Below are 17,848 nucleotides of genomic sequence, written 5' to 3' on the forward strand. Positions count from 1 at the left end.
TCTCAAAGGCTGAACTAAAGTCCATGGGAATTTCCATATATTTTGCATCAGGTCTTTTCAGAATTTTTTTCCAAATTGATTTTGATAAATTCTGACCCTCGCTGCCATGCAGCCAGGAATCTTTGACCTAGGTTTGGAGCTGCTTCAGCTCAGGGTTTGCTTTCCTAGCTGGAGGTGAGGGCAGAGCTCAGGTACAGCTCTACCTCCTGCTCAAGCCTTGGGCACAGATGAGCAATGATGATGTGACAGTTCAGGCAGGTTACCCAAATGCCAGTGGTTCTCCTGTGGTTTACTCCCCACGACACCACTGAAGGCCAGGCATGCTTCCCCACCACAAGCAATCAATTTTAAAGGCTTTGTGGTGTCTTCGAAAAAGATGACCATGGCAAGCATCCCTTTTAATCCTGCAGGCAAGTGTGGAAAGGGTTGGAGCAATTGCACAGGTGGGACTGGCTGCATGAACGCCTTCCCCACACAGGTGCTCAAACGCCTGTGCCTGTCCCCCGGGACAACACTGCAGCCAGGGCATGCCCTGAACCGGGTAGGGATCCTGTCCCATCTTGGGCAGCTCTGAGCATCTCACAGGTAACGCTTACCCTTAGCAGAAGAGGCTTTCCATATATTCAGAATAAATATGCTAAAGACTGATGACAAACTGAAGCGGGGGAGTGGTGACCTTGTGCCCAAGATATAGAATTCTGTCTGAATACTTATACTGGGAGCTTCTTAACTTCTGGCAAATTCAGGTAGGATTTGGCCCCAAGAGCATACTCGCCAGGCTAATGTTCCTGTAAGCATCATGAAAAGGGACAGTCAGTGGGGAGAAATTCAGTTCCCCGATTACCTGAGAATGTACAGCATGAGCTCACACTGTCAAATACCAGACACAGCATGGAGAGGAAAACATGAATTCTTGAGCAATTAAAGAAGCTTAAAACAGAGTGCACACACCCCCAAAGGGCAAAAAGCAAACAGCTAAGAAACATGAAGCCATAAAAAACCCAGAGTTCATTATTTCCCATGGTCATGTAAGCACTAGCTTTGCTGTTACGTCCCATTGTTATTTTTGTTCTTCAAAACTAACGTCAAATTAACAGAATGTCAACCACCCAATTAAACTACTAAAAGATAAGGAAAAGTAGTCTCCGCAAAACATCCACGTAATCCTAACGACTTCAGAGGCATTGCACTTAAGGGCAGAATTTGGAGACCATGTAGACCTGAACATATAATACATATTGCCATTACTGCATAGAAAGTCCATTTCAATCCTGATCAAACAAATGAAACACTCCCAAAGTCAATAGAACTGCACTAGCTCGAATAATTGCCCAGTTTGTACCTAGGTATACCTAGTGTTTTTGAATGCAAGATTTTCAGGGACCAGGCTCCCATACTGAGAAAGAGCATCACAGCAAATAAAGAAAAATAAGAACAGGCGGAAGAGGCTTTCACTCCAAGAAATCAAGCCTGCAGCACAGCAGAACTGGTTATGTGAGCATGTGTTGGGAAATTCTCAGGTTTCTCCAATGTTCTGAAACGGCAGCTGCTAAAAGAGACAGGGCAGAGATGCCAGTTTCATCATCTTTGAAGACACACCAGGTGCATACAATTCAGTGAACAAGAAATGCTGAAGTTCACAGCAAGACGCAGAACTATCATCTCCGAATTTCCAGATCCAGAACCCTCACAGCCCCCTTTTCAGTTTCAGCATGGGATAAGGCTGATCAGCATTACTGAATACAAACTTACAGACTTTAAAGTGGGAAAAATTTGTACGCCATTCTAAGTACGTACTATAAGCCTGATAAACATCTGCCATTAGCAAAGTTTGCTTCCCAGCCTTGACACAACCACAAAAAGAGCCCAGCCAGTAAATCAAATGTCATATGCTTAAGTAACATCCCTTTTCTTTCTGAAACCATTACAAAAATCAGCTGCCCACTTTCTCTGTCCTCTCCCCTGCAGACAAAAACCAGTGATCTGGCAGCATTACTGAATCAGCTGCTCCATGTTAGCTTAACAAACACACTAAAACGAAACATTTGGAAAACAGCAAGTAACTTCAAATCGTTCTTTACTAACCTTCTGCCCCCGTGGAAGTGGATGCCTCATGGTGCTTTTAAAATAAGAAATCTATCTTCCTATGAAGTCACTATCCAGAACTCTGCTACTATGAGGAAAACAACCACAGAAACAATCTGCACAGGCAGGAAAAGCTGTGTCTTGCTAAGTGCTTCGGTTCAAGTACTCAGGCTGGCTCCCCAAAGGCAAAATGAAGTATGACCCAACCCACAGGGGCACTTCAGCCTATGAGCATTGCTAATTAAGTGAAAACCCCTCCCCGTATGTTAAGCAGAATACTGGGATACTGGCAAGAAGGGTGGAAAAAAAGGACACGGTGAACTAACGATTTCCCCCACATTTTTATAGTGGGCACTTCGTTTTAGAGCAAAATCAAGAAATTAGCAATTAACAGTGAGGACAAGTCTGCTTTTGTTATTTCAACTTCACACCACTGCAAATACAGGGACTCAAACTGATTTGCTCCACACTCGTAAAACCAAATGCAGCTCTCACAGAGAAAACAATTTCTCCCCTTTTGTACTCTTCTCATAGAAGTCCAATTACTTTAAATGGGAAAAGTCAGTTTTCCCCTTCCACAGCCAAGAAACAATTACATTTGCTTAGGGAAACAAATGAACAGTCAGTGCAAATTAACAATGAATTAAATATACATGCAATGTTATTTTTAGCATAGGACAACCTAATAGTTACAGTCATATAATGTTTGTATCTGGGTAGTGCTCATCTGCAAATACTGCATTTTTTAATGCTACTTCCAATACTCTCAGAGACCTTTTTAATATGCAAAGAAGCAGATTTCTTACCAAGAGAGAGAATTTTTGTGCTTATGGAAGCACTGAACTGACAAGCAGAGAAGCAAAAAATCCTCCATACATTAAACAGCTAAAACATAGTCTGCATGTTGGCATGCTGGTAAAGTGCCTGAAACCTGTCTACAGTACTACAGCTCCCATCACTGCAGTTGTACAGGGGACGTTGTGGTGCTTTTTCCCACGGAGTTCAGCATTCACACTTCTGCCTCTGTGGCAAGATTTCAATATGGTTGTTATGGTATTTTTCTTCCTTAAAGGAAGACTTTTTTTTTTTCTTTTTTTTTTTAATATAGCAAGGAGATGAATTGTGGTCCACAAATCTACACGAGATATATAATCCAACTGTGGTCACTACCGTCAGAGACGGACTCTCTCTCCGTTTTGGCAATGCAATATTAAAGCATCTCCACATTTTGTACCAGAATGTCAGTCTGGGCCACCAGTATCTGCTCCGTTTATAGGCACACCTACGCCACATTAGCTCAGCTCATTTAAAGTGGGTTTACTCTGACTTGGTTTATCAATGGCTTACTAAAAACAGTGAGGGTGATGTGCTTCACAGTAATATAGACATATCTCAAATTCAGAAATCTCACTTGGGTTCCCAATGGAGTTCCAATATGTCTTCTCTCAATTCACAGTATTTACCTCAAACATTTCTAAACTCGCATCTATGGAAAGCTATGAGTCAAGGTGGCTCACCAGTGATCTCTATATTAAGCTAGGAAAAAAACAGCACAGACATTTCTAATACTATGCATCAAAAAAGAGGACAAAGCAATAGAGAAAAGCAGGGAGGAAAACTTTGCAGCAAAGAACAGGGGGTATATGTAAAGTCACCCCATATTGCTGCATCACCTCTTCCACTCCAAAGAGCCGTCAAGGCCATACTTAAAGAAAGACACATTACCCCACACTGCAAAGCTCTGGGCATGGGGTCAAGGGATCTCACGCTAGTGCCGACACACTGCCTTTGGAGGGGAAACAGCAGAAGGACGGTGTGGGGAGGGCCCTTAAGGTCCTGCCGGCCCGGGACCGCCCGGCTGCACTGTCCCTGGCCATTCCCCACGGATGACCCCCCGGCTTCCTTGGATGGGAGGACGGGGACTCCCTGCTTAGAGGGGCCTCTCCCATCATGGATCACCTCTCCATGCATGTGGGTGCGGAGAGGGGATATCCTAAACACAGAGACGAACAACTCTCCTCATACAAGCCCCTGCCCGCCAGGTCTCTTCACCTAGCCCAGCATTTATTTTGGTGTTTTTAATGTATACAAATTGCTAGCTGAATTCTAGCAATCTTTGCAAATACATAAACCTTAGTTCAGTTAATGAATATTTAATTTCTCTCCTATTACATTAGATTTATTTTGGCAGCCACTGTGAGTGGGGCTAGACCAGCATGAGCAGCAAACAAACACTTTCAGTAAGTATTTTGGCATCTATGTATCACACTTCCCTTCTACCAAGCATCAGAACAAAGTATATTCTCCACCCATAATTATGCTGTTCTTACGGAAGATAGAAGGGGGGGGTATCCATACCCATTAGGGATTTGTTACCTTTCCATAACCTTCCCTGTCTCAAATGCAATTCAAGCGGATGCTTGGCATATGCCTTTTAAAATATCTTGAGCTCTGAAGAAAACAGTGTTGCCTAGTGACAATAGAACCAGCAAGGTCAGAATATTTTTGTTCTCTGTTCTAACCTGACTTTTGATCTCAGAAGCTGTCTTCCACCTTTCTGGGGACACTTACCTTTGTTACAGGACAGTGCGAAGTTTACTTATTTAACGTGAGATCCTGGTGCAAGGAATGCACTGCATGGCAGTCACGTTTGGATCAATGGCGCTGTATTCTGTAAAACCAAGGTACGAATATTAGGAATCTTTTTGGCTGCATTTTTTTTCCTCTTTTTCTTCTTCTCCTTAAAATTTTTCAGAGTCATGTCTAATGAGTTGCCCAAAAGTGGGGATATACAAAGTATCTAGAGAATTTTGGCAGTACAGCTTTTTAAGGCCAGCTAAGAGCTTGTACTGCTGCGCAATAAACACAGTTATCGAGCTGAGGGTGAAAATAAATGATTTTTTTTCCTTTTTTTAAATAAGGACCTCTTATGTAAAGGTGCTCACCGCTTGGCATCACAAACAGCTGTGGGACAGGAGAGGGGCCGATACAAACAACTGGGGGGCAGACAGTGACTGCTTAAGCCAGAGCCAACACCGGGAAAAAGTGCAAACCAAACCATGGCCTCAGAGAGCAAGAGCATGCAAGAGTGAGCCATGAACTTCAGGCCTCTCAGACCATTTTCTTGCACCTGGACGAGCCATCTACCCTCCCACTCTAGGGCAAAATCAGTATTGCCCAAGGATCAGAGCCCAAGAGGGAATGCTTTTCAGACCAGGCAGTGTCATTTCCTGCAAATTTACCTGCTATCTGCCTGCTTTGAGCGGAGGCTCTGGGAACCCAAGAAGGGGGACCTAGTCCTGGTTTTGATAACGATTAGTTGGAAAGTTTTTTAAACTCAGGCTCCACATATGAAACAATAGCTTCCTCATAGGATGGTATGAAGCTGATCAACGGATGCTTAAGAAGAGCTTCTGAGATTTTATTTAAACTTGATATTTCCACACAAGCACAGAGTATTTACTATCATCATCTACAACTCAGGCATCTGTTCACAAACTTGCATCTAGAAGCTATCAAGTGTATCAAGATGTAGGGTCTTGCACTATTATAACTGAATTTCTGGAGAGAAACAAGTGAGGGAGGATTTCACATAGGACTGTCACTGGGCAAAGACGGCTAAAGCAGGAAAAACAAAGGACCAAATTCATCAGCGATCTCAGTGGAGTCATGACTGAAATCAGTCTGACTCAGTGAACATAGATGTGATCTAAATGCACTTTAGTTGAAACTGTTTACAGCAACAGTTTACATCCTTGTTTACATGAAGCATCAAAGATGGCAAAAAACATCTCCGTTACTTGGGCTGAACATGTTTCTGCTTGTCGTTCACTTTTAAAAACAACCGGAAAGACCTTTTTCCTCCTTATATTTCACCTTTAGATGCAGAGATGCTTGTTGGCACTGAGCGTGGACCTGTGGTAGAAACACTGGGTGCCTCTGCAAAGCGACTGAGGCTGGAGGGGAAAATCCGAGGGGAGGCAGAGTTCAGTTGTATACATGAGGGACTTCTGGTTTGTCCTTGCTTTGGCGAGGTCTGGAGCCCAGGGAAAGGCTGGGCTGGCGAAGTCCTCATGAGGTCTTGCCAGTCAGCTCACGGGTTAATGACTCGCCTAACACACATGACTTCTCTGGAGCCTCAGCCTTGATTAAACAGGCATTAAACAGAAAGGGCCTCACAGCTCCATTTAGAAATCCAGCCTAACTGCTCGACCTTCCTGATCAGCAAGATCCGCCCATTACTAGTGCCTCTGTGCACGCTGATACGTACAGTTTGACTTTCGATGTGAAAACAGCAAAATGAGGAAGAAGGCAGCTGTACATCATAAGGAAACCAGAAAATATAATTTTCCCCCCCCCCCCATCTGGGTGCCTTTTGCGGAAGGAGCCTGCTGAGTGCCAGGGGAGGGAGGAACGGGCTGCAGCGCCGGGCGGTGAGGCAAGGGCCATCCCCGACACCACGCAGCGCCGCGTGGCGTGCGGCCAGCCTCCGGCGCAGCCCGGCACGCCCCACCTCGCCTCCTGCTTCTGCAGCCCACGCCAACCGCTATTTAAGCCATACTGCTTATAGAGAGATCCAGTCCTGCCTGCAAGCAGGGCGGTATCCACCACTTCTTTGCTGGGTTTTCTGATCATCATGTACCCTTCCCATTTAAAATAGGCATACGATGATTTTGCAGCTCTTCAGGACAGCAGGGTTGTACCCTGTATATCTGGGCATACACCTCACTAGGAACTGAGCTGGGAGCTAAAAATGTGTTTTTCTGTGGCTGCTTCAGAACACTGCAAAGAGAAGGTGCCTGAACCCACGCTGATGAGGTGTGCAGAGGAAAAGCCCAAACCACCATGACCTCCAAGGAGAGCGGAACGGGATCCCCACTGCTCAATGCATGGGGTGACCCCAGCAAAAGCCGGTGGTGTCCCACACTGGGCGCCCAAAGGGCTTGGAGGGCAAAGGGTGGCTGAGGAGAGCCACTGGGGATGCTGCCAAGGCTGGAGCAGCCCATCCTAACCAGGGGCAACAAATCGTCATTGAGCCATCCTAAAAAACTAAAGCTGATTTTTATTGGTTTTCTTCATAAGAATGATATTGCAAAAGGAAAAAAAACCCAAGCAAACAGACTGTTAACTAATTCCCCCAACCTTCAAGAAGAAAAGCAATTCTCCTCCTAACTTCGGAGGAAGGGGTGGGGAAGGAAGTTTTGGCAAAAAGCTCTTAAACATGACAGTCTGCTCTGGCCACTGTGCCTTATGGGATTTGTAGTCATATCCTCTCAGCTCCGGTTTGCCGTTTCTGGCACTGTTGTGCAGCGGAGTAAGGCTCTCCGTGACACAGCCTGAAAGATGCAACCCAGCCACTGGGCCTCCTCCCGGACAGCAAAGGGAGAACGAGATCCCTGGCCTGCAGTTCCCATGAGGCAGCCGGGTGGCTTTTCAGAATTCAAACAACATTGGGTTTGGCTAGAATATTTCAGGTTTTTTTTCCCACCCTCCCCCTCTCACAGATTTCCCATGGAAACAAAAATAAAGCTCTCACTGATTTTTTAGGGGGGAGGTGGAATGAAATTGAAAAAAAAAAAAAGTATGGAAGAAAATATCAGATGCCATTTCCAGCTTAATCTTTCCTGCAGCAGCACGTCTCCACTCTGTGTCACCCCTTAAGAGGCCCAGGGGATGGAAATTGTATTCATTGCTGCGGGCTTATTTCTGGTGGCGTTCTTGTGTTGCTAACTCGCTTTTAGGGCAGGCAAAAGAAAAGTCCTGCCAGTTTCCTCCCTTGCACATCATTCTTCAAATACCTGGATGCCACCGTGTGGCTGCTGCCCTACACCTGCACAGCAGCTGCGGTGCGGAGGCGGCTCATCTGGACAGACACAGAGCGGCCGAGGCAACGCTATGTGACAACGCGCAGGACAGACACAGAGCGGCAGAGGCAATGCTGTATGACAGTGCACAGAAGCAAAAAAAAAAAAAAAGGAGAGAGAGAGAGAGAGAGAGAGAGAGAGATACAGGAGCTTTTTTTGCAGCAATTCACAAAACTTAAAGGAATGACAAGCACCTCAAGCTATATGAAGGTATTAGGAGACTATTTACACTCTCTGCTTCCTCCATGTGGTACTAAGCTAACAGACACACGTTATTTTTCTATTTAAAGCCATACAGTAATATGAACGCTGGATTTCAATGAGATTAACAAGTTCATCTTAAAACAATTTACACGGTCCTCTCCACCACAGAATCTGGGCATCCGACAACATCTAATGCCTTGCCGTTCCCACATAGTGAGACATGACCTGCCTTTAGCTGCTGGAGAACTGAAGCCCAGATCCAGAAAGGTGGTTAGTTATCCAGAGGGTCCAGCACGACTTGCAGCTTTGGGCCTGGGACCTCAGCCCTGCAGGGAGCTCGGCAGCTCCACTCCCCCGCAGGCCTGCCGCGAACCCAAACCGTGCCAGGAGCTGGCACCCAGGAGATACCTGGCTGCTGCCAAGGCTGGGGTCTCTGCTAGCAATGCGGGACAGCCGGGAAGAGGGGCTTCTTCCTCCCCCGCCGCAGCACCCTGAGTGCTCTCCTGCCAGGAGGGAGAGAGATAGAGGAAAACAGGGCATGGCCCGGTGACAACGCGAGGGGCCAGGGTTTGGCATTTGCCCAGTTTCTCCCCTCTGCGCTTCAACAGCATTGCTTTTAAATGTGTTCTTAGATGTAGTTCGTTAAATAGGTGAATTACACACTTTATTGTCAGTCCATAACCGCTTGTCAGCTAGGGACGTTATTAGTGATAACGAGAAAGGAACTAACTAAAATATTTTTAAGTATGTAATGAGCACTGGAGTAAGAGTTAAGTAATGAGTGTTTCTTTAACGATGAATCTAAGCGAGATGATATGCTCCACCCATTTTGTTAACAGACAAAAGCTTATATAAGCTGGGAGTTACATAAAATCCTAAAATAGGGAGCCAGAGAACTCCCCCACCTTTGGATCATAGCTCGACTGCAGCACACATACCTGAGCTCGCATTAAACTAGCTCTCGGCTGTTACAGCTAACATGCAGCTGAGAGCCAGGCCTTTAGCTGGCTAAAGCCAGCAGCAGAAACTGCAGTATAGACACATGCTTCCTGAGCTTACACTAGCCCTGAGCATAGCTTAGTCTACAGGTCTGGACTTGCCTGCAAGCTGCTCTGGAAACAGCCTTTACAGTAACATCCTCCAGGCAGTTTTATCATCGCTGTAGTGATCTAAGAACATATACAAGAGACTGTAAGAGTAGATACATCAGGTTAGATTGAACATCCATCTAATCCCAGGGTGCCATCCCAACAACTGGCTTATAACGGATGCTTAGGAAAGAGTATACGAACAAGGCATGGCTATGGTGAAACCCCTCTGGTACTCTTGCTGTCTCCAGCAGTTTGCAGATAAGGGACTTTCCAAGCCAGAAGTGTTATCTTTGCACTTGAATTGTCCTTGACAGCTATTTCATTCATTAAATTGACCAGTCAGGTTTTGAGGTCACATGAACTTTCATTATCTGTAACATCACGCAGCAAGAGATTTCACAGTTTAACGTACTTCTGAGGAGAAGGAGGAAGCTGTGTTTTATAAGATCAACTACTACAGCTGAAAAAAAGACAGGCTGCCAGGGGGTACAGCTCCTTCTTCAGGGCTTGTGTGCCAGAAAACTTGTCTATTTGCCTCTAGACAGATCACCTGCCTTGGGGGCAGGGAGGAGGGGGAAACCTCTTTCTCCCTAGACACCTTGCATCCCACTTCTAAAGTGGGGGAAAAAAAGTGCACTATTTCAAAAATCAGACAACATATTCAGCCCATACCAAAGGCTAATTCCTAGACCTGAGGTCAGTAAAGGTCCCAGAGAAGAGGATTTCAGGTCCTCTTCACAGCCCAGACACCCAATCCTCCTTTTAAAGCAGATACTAGTTTTAAGAGAAGTCAGGGCTGCCTATCTAGTTGGGGAAAAAGGAGAAGAGAAAGATTCGCAGACATGGGACTACTGGCCAGGCAGAGCAAAACGTATCAGGAGTTATTCTAGTGACTACAAGGGTGCTATTCATTACAGCAGTGGGTTTGCTCTGCAGTACGTGCAGATACATGCCAAGGCTGTTATGTGATTCTGTCTGACTTGCTTCGTGTTTGCGATTTGCCTGACCTCTGCTCTAAATAAATGGGATCTGCACAGAGGGAATTTTGAGGCAACTGCCCTGCTTCTACAGCATCCCCCGGCTGCATCCTACAGAGAGTAATATGGTTTGTTTTAAGGGAGGGACAAACAGAAGGCAGGCAGGCAGGGGAAAAAAAAAACAAAACTAAAACAAAGAATGGAAATGCAAGCTGTCTAGCCCACAAAAAAAATAGAATAGCCTGGCTTTGGCTTCTATCATGATATTTATCCTACTTTAGAATTAAATCCAGATGACATAGATAAGACGGTGGTGACCCCTAGTGCCCTCTCCAGCTGCAGCTTCCACTGTAATTCCCCATATTGATCTCTGAGCATAAAAAGAGGCAAGAAGCAGCACCTTTCAGATTTGTTCTTCATTCACAGAGCCTCCCTTCCGGAAACAGGATCTAATTTCCTCGCTCTCCTCAAACTCTATTGCTGCGAGGCGTTCACTGCAGCATCCTTTGTCACCGCTGCCTGAGAACACAATTAAACAAGTTTATTCATGTAACAAATTGTTATATTCCTTTGACTCTTTATCACAGTACATTTATATTTATTATCCTTCCAGAAGAGAAAGAAGAGTCCATTTTGCCAACCCCCAGTTTGTCAATCACTAAGAACAGCCACTCAAAATCCTGAGAGAAGCCCTTCGTCTTGTATAAACTCCTAATGTGCGTTTTCCAGCAGTGAAGCACTGAAAAGGGATGAGTCTATCCTGTGACCGGCATCGGTGTGCACCGTTTTTTCCCGGCAATGTCAATAATCTGTTGCCGCGAGGCAACGGCCGCCCCTCAGCCTGTGGCACCGCCACCGCACGGCCCTCGGGGCCGGGAGCGCGTCCACATTCATCCGGCACCTCAGAGCAGCACGTATGTCTGATGGGAGCCTGCAGGCGTCTCCGAAGGCAGGGAAGCTACCGCTGAGTTAGTCTGCAGCTGCGGCACCACGATGCTCTCGTCCTTTGAGCCAAGGCCCACGAGAGCGCAGCGGATGCCCCGCGCCGCTCTGCAGCCTGTCTCAGCTTCATCGGATGCCCGTTCCCTTTGACGTTTGTCTTCCTGCCCCTTCCAGGAGCACGCCAGCCGCCCGCGGCTCTCGCGCTCGTGCCGGGCGGTCTGCTCAGCACATCCCGCCACCGGCATCGAGCCTCTTCCGGCAGAGCCGAGATCCCAAGCCGGCCCCTTGGCATCCCAAGCGCCGGGCAGCCACGTGCCTTTCCCGAAGCGCCTGCCCTCGCCGCCCCAGCCCTGGCACCACGTTAGCCCTCCTCAAGCCCAGACTAACTCCCCGGTGCCCGCGGGCTCACAGAGCCCCTCCGAGGGCCGTGTTTAAGCTCCCCAGCTCTGTGCGAGCCCACGGCGCGCACCGCGTAGTCACCCCCCGGGGCGGAAGCAAGCGGGCTTTCTTCTTCATCGGCCTTGCAGCTCTTCCCCCCGTCTCAAGGAGTACTTACCGCGCCACTGCGGCGGGCGCGCGGGCACGGACCGCTCCCCCCTCCAGCGCCCCAGCGGCGCCGGCGCTGCCCGCACAGCGCCTGGTTCCTGTTTCTCTGGTCACCAGTTGTGTTTCCTCACAACCAACAACTTCCACGTATCGGCTGGCCCTTCCGCCTCGAAATCTTCTCAAGGCTTCTCGCTTTCCCGCGGCGCCCCTGGGCGCTTGCCGTGGGACCTACTTCCCTCCCAAGGCTGCCCCGGGAGCCCCGCCGCTTCCTGCTGCTCCCCTCTCCTCCCTCTCCCCTTCCAGCCAAAAATTGCCAACACCCTTCCCGCTAAATGGCTGGTGCTTTTAATCACCATCCAGCTCATCCGGCGACCGATCAGTCCGAGGCGAGGCTGGGTTTGCGCCTCCGTAAGGGGCCTGCCGCCCTGCAACAAGGCTTTCACTCCTTTCAGGGCGAGATGGGCGGGCTGGAGCTAAAAACACTGTATATGTTATTTTTTTTCAGTTTTAACACAAGTTTGTTATCTGTGCTGGACATGTTTTTGTTCTGCTTGTGTGCCTACTCTGTGAATCATTTGTCGCGCGTTCTATATCTCTAGGCTCACATGTTCACTTGCTTAAATTAAAAACAATGGGTTTTGAGTGGAAATTCCTGCCTGTTTTTCCCTAATGTCTTATTTGTAAAGTAGGTTTTGAATGGGAGAAAGGAGTATGCTATTCATTGTATAATTATAAATAGGCTTCTTTTGGCTTACATCTCACTTTCTTTTGTCAGCGTAGCGCTGAGAAATCCTCAGTGACCCCGCGTATCCGCCAAGTCTGCCTTGCTCACGTGTCTCTGGATCTGGTGCTGCTCTAAGCCTTCCATTTTAATTTCTTTTTTTCCCTGCCGTTTTAATTAAATATATGCAAAAATCTCATCCTCTGAGCCACTGTTTGCTTCTTGCACAGTGATACATACTGTTTCTTTAGAGTTTCTCCTGCCTATTAGCTTTAGGAAAGCCTATTTTCTTTTATTTGATGTTCTCACTACATATGATCCCATATACACAAAGCACTCCAAAATCTCTCTCGCTATAGCACACACATCTTCTCTTTGTATAGGTGTACTTATTTTTGAAAAACTGGTGTATTTTTCTCTGTATTCTCCTGTGTTCCCATTTTGCTTAGTGCTTGTCGCGTCCATTCCAGATATTCTCTGGATCTGGGTAAAAACTCCTTTTCGGGCTTACATGTGCCTATAGTACTGGCAGGATTAGTTCAGTGTCCTGAATGTTTTCATTTAAACTCTGGCATCTTTCACTCTCACTATTAAAATGCTCCAAATTAGCTCATCACTTTAATTTTTGATTATCAGGTGAATCAGCTTCTTTGCATACTTTTGCAATATGCTGCTTTGCTGGTTCCTTGGCTCATTGTTTATACTATTGGAGAGTTATTCTTGTGAATTGAAAATGTTTTCTTGGACATCACCTGAGTCCTCTCAGGATGTTGTTATGACAGGATCTGAGTGTCAGAATCTGAAATTAAGCAAAACTGGATTTGCAATAAGTCCATCTAGTGAAACAACTTGTCAGGAGGTGAAGTAGAATCCTCATAATTAAAAATACCTTTACGAAAGAGTGGATTTTTCTCCTTCCAAAGGCTACCCTTGTTCAAGGAGAATATAAATCCTACAGCTTCTCATACACAGCATGTCGGACCAGAAGAACATAATAGTTTATTCTGGCCTTCATGCTTAAAAACCTACAAATATCCGGACAAACTGCAACCACATCTGGTAGAGAGGCGGTCGGACAAGATTGTTGCATGCAGACAAGATAGTTGTTGTTTCTGATTTCAAATGCTACGAATTCACATACGATACTACTGAGACACACACTTCTTCCCACAGTGACTAGTAACGCAGCTGTTTTTACTTTGTTTTCCTTTTTATCTCCCCTGTTGTAATTTTCCAAGTTTTCCTGTTAGAATCTAATGACTGTCCTAATATGTAAGAAAATCTTCTTCCCCTCCATCTTTCTGAGGACAGAAATCCAGTACATTGCCATGATTTTTGTTCTGTCAGTATTTCCCCTACGGCCTCAGTTTCTGATTTCATGCAAATCCAAGGGATGACTCACTCCGAGGAGTTTATTCAGTGCTCCAGAGAGGAGGAGAGTGTGCTAAGCTGGAGGCAGCTTTCAGACTTTGCTCCTTACCGCACCACGCTTGGCAAGCACGTCCTGCAAGCGCAGTCCCCAAGCCTTCCCGCGCTTCAGCCCTAAAGCTTAACAGCAAGGACGGTGCTATCCTGGTGGCAGTGTGGCCAGCCCCTATAAACAAACTCCAAACCCAGCCCAGTCTAGTTCATACTCTATTTCACAGCACACTTCTGAGCCAATTTTGTTGTTTAAAACATAGTTCTGTAGCTAATTAAAACGGGGCTTTTCCCCATGGCTTTGAACAGACGCTCTCTGTGCTAGGACAGCAGCTAGCAACCACACGCACCAGGCCAGCAGAGAGGTAGGGTTTGGTTAACAGTCTGTTTGGACTAAGGAAACCTCAGGCATTTGTCACTGTCACGCTGACCTTGTCCATGACACCACACCTGTAAATTGTCACTTCCGCACATACCCAACCTCAACCCGCTTAGTTTTCACCCGTCTCTCTTCATGTGAATAGAGCAACCAGGTAGAAAACCAGCAGTTAGCAATTTGGTACTTAGCAAAATTAAAATATCAGCCACTATCAGAATGAGTTCAGCCACTAAAAATAGGCAGGTGGGACACAATCCAATTTTAGATGCATACCCACATGCACCGTGGCCCTGGCTCCTGCCTGTATTACTAAGACACCGCTACGATACAGAAACGCATGGCAATATCCACAGCATGGTACGACGCACCGAGGAGTTCTGGCCCCTTAGTGCGGCTGTTTGGTCTCGGGGTGATGCAGCGTGAACACAACATCTCGCTGGTAAGCCACAAACACGGGTACGACATGAGGAGAAAAGAAGACATTTAAGAGCGATCCAGAGAGCACTTCTTAATGACACACAAGAGCGATCACAACAGGAAAAAAGTGGGGTTAAATGAACCACAAAAGGCTCAAGAGGATTAGAGACACCATGAGCTGAAAAGCCCCGTAGATCTGAAGAGGAGGCAGAAGGAATGCCATCCAGCAAAGACACATGCCAGGGCTCTGATTTCATTCCGCTTCCCTTGACCAGAAAGTCTCCGGGAGAAGGACCTGACGCACTGTGCGCACCCACCCAGCACCACCGCCCTGTGCGTGGAAACAGAGGGCCTCCGGGTGAACGGAAGGAAGAAAAACAGAGGCAAAAGCAGATTCAACTCCCCCAACAGAAGACATATTGGAAAGGTTTTATTTTTCCATCAGTTATACTGAAAATCTATGAGGAAGTGTAAAGCAAGTCTCAACAAGCTATTTTATTCTTTGGCAAGCACACATGCCAAAAGGCTACAAGAAATGTCTTTCTAGAATTTAAATCAAACACAAAACTGACATCAGTCCCAGTCCTCCACTACTCTGCTTCCAATTTGCTTGTGCACCCCATTAAAAGCAGTAGAAAAATTCTGTATTCCTTTTTTTTTTTTTAGACTCCCAGTCATTTTGCACAGTCTAAGTAAAAAAGACATAAAAACAGGCTCTGCCATAGGATGAAAACTGAAAAAGGAAGGACAAATGAAAAAACAGTTGAATAAAAACAAAAGCTTTTGCACAAAAACCCTATAGAGTGCATGCAATCATTGTATTTTGACTCACCAACTCATCAGCTTCACAGACCCCGAAAGAGCACTTCCAGTGAGTGGTATACTCTTATCTTCCTTTATCTTTAATTCTCTCCATAAATCTGGGAAGACTGGAGTATTAGAAGTCACAGAGTGCTTGGCAGAAAAGGTACCCAAGTCTACAACACAGAATAGATCATCTTTACCTGGATGACTTTTCCAAGGAAGTAACCGAGCACACGTGTTTATCTGAGGCTCATATTCAATGTACTGAGCGGAATTTACCTAAGTGCACAGCAACGCCTATTTACCTGGCTAATCCATCAAGTCCTCTTTCAATAGAAGAAAACGTTAAAGGAAAAGCATTGCAAATGGGTGCATGTCATGAGCTTTTTGCACCCTCTCAGCTGGCAACTGGTGTCCTATTGCAGATTTCTGAAATTATTTAAACATATAAAGAGAAAAGCTAACAAACAGAGCAAGAGGCTCCACATGTTGCAGACAGTCTTAAAGTTGTCAGTCATTACTAAACCTTTAAATGATAGTGGAAGCCAAGTGCTGAATTATTCTGTTTTACCCTCTGTAGCACTTACTGATGGAATGTAAATCTAAACCAGAAATGGTTCTTCAGCGTTTTAATTATAATTAACACATACAGCAGCCTGTGGTGCCCACCCCAAGATGGACCACTTGTTCAACTGGTGAGAATGCTGCAATAACAAAGTAACCGATGCCTTTATTTTTTAACTTTCTGCAGTCGCTAATGTCAGTCATGCCAGATATCTGATTATCCCAGGCAAACTCGAGAAAGGTCATTGCTGTGAGTTTTCTGAATTCCCCAAGTGACAGCTGAACAACATGAGTACAACATGTTGGATTAGACTCTGCTCCACAGCTACAGTTCCTGACATGTGGGGCTGGGATTTCCAGATGAGAGCGCTGCAGATTTCTGAGCTCATACAAGGAGGGCAGGCGTTTGTTTTTCATCAAGACGTCATTGCTGGCATCCCTCCAGCAGATCTTTATGCAGAAGAACAGCATATACTTGGAATTTTCATTAATGTTGACTGAAGAACGGCTTCACAAGACACCTGTCTCCAAACCTCTGTGTCCTCCCAATAACCAAGCATTTCCAGACTTGTTTTATGAGTCAAATTTACAACTGGATCTGATTCAGAGCTGCATATGTGTATTTAGCAAAAGTTGACTTAAGTAACTGAGGGCTGCTGTGAGCAAACTGCCTATCCCAGGATCTGCGAAATACCCAAACATGCTTATCTCCTGACATCGCAGTTCCTTCTGCTTTTAAAGCAAGAGACTACTTTAGAGTCAGGAATGTAGTTAAGCCGAAGAGGGAAAAGACGAGTTCACACAACCGTGTCTGTCTGTCTATGAAATTCCCCAAATCAAGCCGCATGCCATCTAGTGCCCAACAGAGCCAGCCCTCGAGTCCCCCTGGCAGCCTCAGGCTGAAGTCAGCGGGCGCTTACCTGGCTCAGCGCAAACCTAGGGCTCGTTGGTGCAAATGCCACGGAAATGCCATGATTTGCCGTGTTTGGGCGTTAGTCAACGGGAGATGCAAAGGACAGTGTGAAATCACGGCACCACGCCGTGCACCCAACCACTGCTGTCGGACTTGCGGAGCCTGAGCAGAGGCCGGGAATGCTTCTGCGCGGGGAGGCCATGGCCCCACAAGATGTGTGAAGGTAACAGATAAGTGCGCACAGATACAGCATGCAGCAACACTGGTCAGCCTGTCACTCGTCCCGTTTTCAGAAGCGCTTCCGGTTTCCTGTGTTACTTCAGCGCTACACCAGAAGACCAAAGAGAAGGAAATTATGCCTTTTTTTGGATAATAAGTTTCATTTTTGTTGTTTTAATGGTAGAAAGAAATGACTGCTTATCTCAAAGCTCTGCAAAAACGATTGTATAATATTCCTGCATCTAACCAGAATTGCTGGAAAGGAAAAATCCCTTGCAGTTTTCAGAAAAGCAGACAAAACTGGGACCCTGACCAGCTACTCTCTTCTTCTTTTTCAACAGATTTGTGCTGTAAGTTTATTCGCACTACTTTCAAAGTGAATGAATGAGATAGCAAAATAAGGGGCTCAGCTTGTCGACAGTAAATGTTGCTTCAGGATTCCCAGCCCTGGCTCAGAACGCATGGCCCCGTGATACACTTTGCTAGTCTGGTATGAAACCACTCTGCTATTCCAAATTTGCAAATAATATTTAGACTGGGTAGCTTGGCTTCGTTCCTGTTGCTCCGGCTACCATCCGTCTGCAGGTGCTGGCCACGTGCCTGCGTCGAGCTAAGCAGTGCGGAGCCGTTGCCCGCGAGGGTGTAACAGCCTGGGACACAAACCTGCTGCTGCGTGGGACGCGTCCCTGCAGCGTCCCTCGAA

General features: G+C 46.3%; 1 protein-coding gene across 8 annotated transcripts in view; it reads right to left on the bottom strand.

Moving 5' to 3' along the window:
• PLD1 (phospholipase D1) overlaps positions 1-15,543 on the bottom strand; it is a 90,368-nt gene extending 74,825 nt beyond the window's left edge. For 5 of the 8 annotated variants that reach the window (XM_067301619.1, XM_067301621.1, XM_067301622.1 and 2 more), the window contains exon 1: positions 2,086-2,255. The gene's annotated coding sequence lies outside the window, so the exon portion shown is untranslated. Of the gene's footprint in view, positions 1-2,085; positions 2,256-4,656; positions 4,757-10,621; positions 10,741-12,062; positions 12,143-15,477 lie in introns of those variants that run through there. The other 3 variants (XM_067301617.1, XM_067301616.1, XM_067301618.1) reach the window with 3 other exon arrangements.
• Between the last annotated feature and the right edge of the window lie 2,305 nt (positions 15,544-17,848).

This window comes from Apteryx mantelli, chromosome 9 (genome assembly GCF_036417845.1).
Source record: "Apteryx mantelli isolate bAptMan1 chromosome 9, bAptMan1.hap1, whole genome shotgun sequence".
Taxonomy (NCBI): Eukaryota; Metazoa; Chordata; class Aves; order Apterygiformes; family Apterygidae; genus Apteryx; species Apteryx mantelli.